We start from the raw sequence: 7,382 nt of genomic DNA, 5'->3' as shown, positions 1-7,382 counted from the left end.
TGTGGGTCTCCTTCTTGAATATTCATAAATCCTCCTATCTTCTGTTTGACTATGAATACCCTACCACCACAATAGGCATACATACCAGCTGGGGACTACCCAGGTCCACGTCCTGGACATGTCGAGGTTTTTTCCAGAAGGCAGGGATGAAGTCTGGTTTGACAACACCCAAGTGACCCCAGAGAGTGTCATAATAGACTGGAAAGGTGACACATCCCAGACACCTGCCACCCATCACACACACCTCCCACCCACTGGCATCCTTCCGCCCCAGGCACACACAAAGCCTCAGTCCAGAGATCAACTGTCTCAGCTCTGAATTTGTATAATGTGTGTGTAGACTCACTGATCACAATCTCTGCCCAGCCTGGCTTGTGCATACTTCTTTCTTACTGTCAGGAGAGGAGCCTGTCCTGGCACTCCCATTGGCCTATAGAATCACCTCCCCTGGGCAGGGCCCCAGGACCCAGGATAATACCTGTGCCTCTTGCCCAGAACCCTCCAAGCAGACACGATGGTAAGAATGGTGCCTGTCCTGCTGTCTCATTTACAAATTGTCAGAATAGGTGTTTCATGTTAGTTTTATAATAATCACATTTATAATATTAATCCCATTCTGCACTCAAATCTGAATTATTCAGGGTTCTCCAGAGAAACAAAACTAATATATATTGTATAAACATGCACATATGTATATATGAATATACAATGTATATTCATATACATTGGGCAACAGAGCAAGACTCCCTCTCAAAAAAAAAAAAAAAGACCGAATCTCATTCTGTCACCCATGCTGCAATGCAGTGTCACCATCACAGCTGGATTCCAGTGATCCTCCTGCCTCAGCCTCCTGCGTAACTGCAACTACAGGCAGATGTCACTATGCCTGGCTAAATTTTTATTCATATATGTATTCATATATACATTGTATATTCATATATACACTAAATATATGTATATATTTATACATAGATAATTTTTATACATTTTATACATATATAAATATATACACTAAATATATGTATATATGTATACATATATACGTGTACGTATACACAAAACAGAGAAAGGGAGTTTTATTTAATATTTCTTGTGGCTCACACAATTCTAAGGGCTAAAAATCCTAAATCAGCAAAGCAAGCCAGCAGGCTGGAGACCCAGGAAAGAGTTGGTGTTGCTGTCCTGAGTCTTTGGAGGCAGAATTATTTATTCACTGGGGGACCTCAGCCTTTTCTCTTGATGTCTTCCATTGATTGGATGAGACCCACCCACATTGTAGAGGGTAATCTGTTTTACTCAAGGTCTGATTTAAAGGCTAATCACATTCAGAAACTCATGAGCAAGAATGACTTCAATACTTAAGTTAGAAATCTGCCATATGACCTCCAACATTACTAACACTCATGTAAATTATATTCTAAATTAACTATGGAATTAATTGTGGAAATGTCCCACTCTCTCAGCTTTCATCTTGTACCAAACTGCAAGGTACAATGCCAGGAATTCTGAGAGGTATCCTAGCCTTACCCTATGCTGATCCATTATGGGTCGCTTCTTGAATTGTTTAGTAAATTCGCCTTCCTACACTTTCTAACTATATGTATTTGTCTGGTTAGACTAGAAATATTTATTTCTCATGTCACATTCAATGCAGATTGGGCAAGGTTCCTCTCCTCCACAAGGTGACTCAGGGATCCAGGCTGTTTGCATCTTGGGATTCTTCTGTTTCATCCTATGGCCTCTATAGTCATCAACGAAAGGGATAAGAGACAGTAGGGGCAAGCCAGGTGGTAGGGTCTTGGACCAGAAGAAAGACACCAGTCACTTCCACTCACATTCTTGTTTGACAAAACTCAGTCACATGGTTCCAATCTATCTATAAGGAGGCTGAAAAACGTTATCTTCTTCTGTGCCAAGCAGATTAAACTCTGTAGTGAAGGCACAGAATGGTCTCTGAAATATCATCCCCAGCATGAAAGCAGAGCCTATTTCCTTGAATGAGGCTTTGATGGTATGAAGCTGAGAGCAGAGGAGAGAGCTGGGGAGGAAGAAGCCAGTGGCCAGGCCTCCCCTCCTGGCCCTCTGCAGCCCCACAATGGGACACCCTTGCATGGACCCCAGCCCTCAGAGTCTTTTCTTTTGCGGGTCATTACTCTCTGACCTATCTCTACACTGGGCTGTCCAGGCCTAGCAAAGGCACCCACAGGCTGCAGGGCACTGTCTTCCTCAATGACCATGCGTTCTTCCACTACAACAGTGAAGATGGGAAGGCTAAGCCCTGGAAACATGAAGACACGTGGAAGGAGTAGAAGACTGGGAGAAGCAGAACCAACTTCAGAAGGTCAGGGAGGACATCTTTATGGAGACCCTGAATAACATCATGGAGTATTACAACAACAGTAGTGGTCAGTGAACAACAGACCATGGGGGTGGAAGGTCTAACCCAAGAGGCAGCCCCTCAAGTGTGAGTGGCAAGGGGTCAGCAGGATGGAAATAGTCCCAATCCCAGCTGAGGAACAGGAGGCACAGCAGAAATGCAGACATGTCCGCATCCCGCCCACCCCACGGCACAGGTGCTCCCCACTTCCCCATCGATTGCCCCATCATCATTCCAGGCCTCAGCTCACACAGGAAGTGATGGCAGAGTCACTTCCTATCCAGGCACCTCTGACCTCTCACCTCCACACCCCACCCATTAGAGGCTGATCTCCCGGTGAGAAGGCATCAGACTCACCCCTGTCCAGGGAAGTTGCCTGGAGAGTGAGCCACTCTCAAAGTCACTCAGACCTGGGCTCACCTGGTGGCTCCGCCAGTCCCAGCTGTTGACAGTGAAACATTCCCAAAATATCTCGTCAAAATTTGCAAACACTGGAGCTGGTCACACAGACCTGGGCTCACCTGGTGGCTCCGCCAGTCCCAGCTGTTGACAGTGAAACGTTCCCAAAATATCTGGTCAAAATTTGCAAACACTGGAGCATTGAGACCTACCCCCAAACAAGTTTGTAATATTTAACTGTGTCTATTTTATGAAGGATGTCACAGTCTGTCCTAATCTCCCTTGCAGCTCCATCGCCTAGGACAGGGTGCAGCCAATATTGGCTCAATTGAAATTTGTGGAATGAACAGAGAAAAGCACCCGGCACACACTGTAGCCCATGCTGAGGGCTCAGGAAGTGCTGATTCAAAACCGCGGGCCGTTAGAGTTCCCTGCAGCCCTAAAGTTTCTCCTCACCATAAGATGCAGACCTGGGAAGGGCCACCTGCACTGTGGTTGGAGGAGCTGGTGGCAGAGCCCGTGCAGAGATGGTCCCTGTGCCCCCGGCCCAGCACTTTTTCTGCTAAACTACACTGCCAGCCCCAAGGCAGCCAGCCCCAGGCCTGGTGAACTGCTGGTGTTAAATTATCATAGAGTGAGTGTCAAAAGATGGGCTTCTAAGTATAAAATTGCCCAAGGTACTACATGGGATCTGAAGGTTTCCAAAAGGAGGCAAGAGATAAGCAGACATTTGAAGGATGAGGGATGGGAGGTCTTGGTAAGGAAAATGGCCTGGGCTGTGTGTCAGCCATAGGAGAGGAGGGGGCCCAGGTGATCAGGAAAGACACTGGGAGAAGTTTTGATGGACAGGAATAGAAATGTCAAAGTGGATAATTACGAGGAAGGAGGATGAAGAGATGAACACAGGGTATCAGGAAATAAGAGTAACTGACATTTACTGAGCACTTACTTTGTGCCAGGCCCATCTATGAGCATATTTAATGCTCCAGAATAGCCCCCTGAAACCGTGCTCTTGGCATTGCTGTTTCGGAGGTGAGGAAATAGAGGCCCAGGGAGGTGACTGGCTCCAGCTCATGCAACATGCCAGGTGGGGGCGGGGAGAGACCATGAGCCCAGACAGCTTGAGAGCTGTCAGTGTCTATGCCAACAGCACCAACCAGTGCTGGGTAAACACCTGCTTTTATAAACAGAATGAAGAGGCTGCGTCCCCCACCCTAGGAGGTCCATTTCTGAGAGTTGTTGCTAATGGGCAAGAAGGTTGGGACTTTAGAGATTTGAGATAAAAATATCAAACACCAAAAAGGAAGAAAGAAGCAATCAGGCCAGACACAGCGGCTCATGCCTGTAATCCCAGCACTTTGGGGCACCGAGGCAGTCAGATCACCTGAGGTCAGGAGTTTGAGACCAGCCTGGCCAACACAGTGAAACCCCGTCTATACCAAATATACAAAAATCAGCTTGGTATGGTGTTGCATGCCTGGAATTTCAACTACTCGACAGGCTGAGGCAGGAGAATTGCTTGAACCCGGGAGACGGAGGTTGCAGTGAGCCGAGATCATACCAGTGCACTCCAGCCTGGGCAACAGAATAAGACTTGTCTCAAAAAAAGAGAAAAAAGAAAAAAAAAGGAATGATCAGATTAGGTTGATTTAGGTGATGATATAAACTCCACCTAAAACTGAAAGAAAAGGAGAGCCTTCCTTTCCTCGTATGAAATCACAAATAATTTCTACCAAATTCGGAAACGTACTTTGGTGTGGTTGTGACAGGTTCCCAAGCACTCCCTGTAAGTTCAAACACATAAAAGGAGATGCTACAGAAGAGATAGAAATCTGCCCACAGCCTGTAGCTCTCTTAACTTCTCTGGCTGGCAGGAGTGCATATTTCATCTCAAATTGGCCTGAAATGCCAATCCATATAGTCTTTGCCACTCTCTGCCAACTGTACATCCAGGTAAAATCATATGCCGTGATTACGGAACTGCATGCTTAGATTGCAAAAGCCTTTCCTCCTATTGAGGTGTGAAGAGTGCAGGACTAAGGGTTATTCAGATGGAGTTGGCACTAGGCTGATTGGCTCCCTGTGGGGTCGGGGGACGTTTCAGGGTCTCATGGCTTGTAGGAAAGATTTGGTTGTGAGATCCAGAATAACAGAAGCACTGGAGCATTCTGGAAGAATGCCTATGATGGAAAGGACTACGTTGAATTCAACAAAGAAACCCCAGCCTGGGTCCCCTTGGTCCCAGAAGCCCAGAACACCAAGCAGAAGTGGGAGGCAGAACCAGTCTACGTGAGGCAGGCCAAGGCTTACCTGGAGGAGGAGTGCCCTGAGACTCTGCAGAAATACCTGAAATACAGCAAAAATATCCTGGACCGGCAAGGTACTCACTGCTTCCTGCTCTCCAGTACTGAGCTGGGAAAAACCAACATGATCTCAGGCTGGGAGCTCAGAGAGCATCTTAGGCCAATCTCCTCCATCCGTGTAAGTCACGCAGACCCCCAATTTTCAACTTCTAGGATTCATTTCTTTCCTAGGAGGACATCAAAATTTCAGGCAGAACGGGCCAGGAAAGCCACCAATTCACTGGTAGGCTTCCCAAAATATCACCCACTGAGAGAAGAGGAGCTGGAGGTGAGAGAGGTGAGGGTAACACTGTGTGTAAGAGGCAGAGCTGGAGAGCTGGGGCCAGGCATGCTAGCTCAGCTCTGCCTCTTACACACAGTAATCCCAACACTTTGGGAGTCCAAGGCGGGCATATCACTTGAGGTCAGAAGTTCGAGACCAGCCTGGCCAACAGGATGAAATCCCTTCTCTACCAAAAATACAGAAATTAGCCCGGCATGGTGGCAGGCACCTGTAATCCCAGCTATTCAGTGCAGCTATTCAGGAGGCTGAGGCATGAGAATCGCTTGAACCCAGGAGACTGAGATTGCACTGAGCCAAGATCATGCCACTGCACTCTAGCCTGGGCAACAGAGCAAGATTCGGTCTCAAAAAAAAAAAGGAAAAAAAAAAGAAAAAAAAAAGAGGCAGAGCTAGGACTCAAATTCCAGATTTCAGTTTCCAAATCCCATCGTTTTTTCTCTCTACAATGATGCCTCCCAACTAGGTGGTGGAGAGAAGGGAGGTGTGTAAAATGTCAGCCCTGGAAGGGCAAGAGTGAGCCAGTGTGAGCGGGATTGATGGCTGCAAGCTGAGACTTGGATTGGAGTCGTAGTGAGACTCAGGATTGTGCAGTGCTGCAGGGAAGCGGTTGCTGGATAGAGGCATGGGCTGAACTAAGCAGCTGGACTGAAACTTGGGGAGAGGAGAACTCCAAAGCCCACTGAGAAGTGGGAAAACGTGGAGAAGTGCACGGAGCATTCACAACTTATTGCCGTCAGAGTCAATACATGGGTGGGGTGGGGACTGGGCAAGAGGGAAAGCGTCAGCCTTCCTTGATATTCTGGATAGTGTCCTGGGGCCGGGGATGGGGTGGGGTGGGGTGGGCAGGTACAGAGCTTAGAGCTCTGCTGATCGCTGACAGCCAGGGGTGGGGGTGGGAAGAGACCTGGGCGGGGAGAAGTCGACCTCAAGCCTGCGATGTCACACTCTCCCCTTCCACAGATCCTCCCTCTGTGGTGGTCACCAGCCACCAGGCCCCAGGGGAAAAGAAGAAACTCAAGTCCCTGGCCTACGACTTCTACCCAGGGAAAATTGACGTGCACTGGACTCGGGACGGCGAGGCGCAGGAGCCTGAGCTACAGGAGATGTTCTTGACGGTGGAAATGGTACTTACCTGACCTGGTTGTTGGTGTGTGTGGCCCTGCAAGACACAGCCCCCTACTCCTGCCACGTGCAGCACAGCAGCCTGGCCCAGCCCTGCTGGAGTCCAGGGGAGGCCAGGTAGGAAGCAAGGGCTGGAGGCAATGTGGGATCTCAGCCCCAGTAGCTGCCCTTCCTGCCTGACATGGGAGCTGAACCACAGAAATCACTGTCAATGGATCCTCAAGGCCCAAGGAACAGTGTGGGGAGACAGACAGGAGGTGGATTTGGAGACCAAAGACTGGGATGCCTGCCCTGAGCTGACTCGGACCCAAAAATTGTCTCGCCTCGAACCACTGCCTGCCATTGTCTAATCTATAGAAGCTAATAAATAATCATCTCTCTTTGTCTAGCATGACAAAGAACAGTATTAACTGTAAAATCCTGTAGAAATGTGACTTGATTTTCTCATTGGTCCTGCTCCCAAGCACTGGATTCATCTGAAACTCTTGGTTTCCCCTGGAGGTCATGGTTCCTGGACACTCTGACTTGGGCAATTCCAAGCATGGCCCGGACCCGCTGTCCCTTAGGGATTCTTCAGGTGTCCCCTGCTGACATCCACAGGCATGGCCATGGCCACTCTGGCTGTGAGGTGCTAGAACCCTGCAAGCTCTTTCACACAAACCCAAGCCTCTTCTGTGCCTCAGTTTCCCCATACTCCTTGGCTCCCTGGGAGACCCGGCCCTCCACTCCAGCTGCTCCACATCTCCACACCATGTTGGCCTTGGCCCACCAGCCAAAGTTTATTTGAGAGCCCTCAGCTCTCTAGGGTACAGCTCAATGAAGCAGGAATTGGCTCTGA

The 7,382-nt window shown here is 48.6% G+C and overlaps 1 pseudogene; it reads left to right on the top strand.

Moving 5' to 3' along the window:
- Window positions 1–514: 514 nt before the first annotated feature.
- LOC104673640 lies at window positions 515–6,665 on the top strand (annotated as a pseudogene).
- The last annotated feature ends 717 nt before the right edge of the window (window positions 6,666–7,382 follow it).

Source organism: Rhinopithecus roxellana, chromosome 6 (assembly GCF_007565055.1).
Source record: "Rhinopithecus roxellana isolate Shanxi Qingling chromosome 6, ASM756505v1, whole genome shotgun sequence".
Classification (NCBI taxonomy): domain Eukaryota; kingdom Metazoa; phylum Chordata; class Mammalia; order Primates; family Cercopithecidae; genus Rhinopithecus; species Rhinopithecus roxellana.
This window is presented reverse-complemented; position numbering and strand designations above follow the sequence as displayed.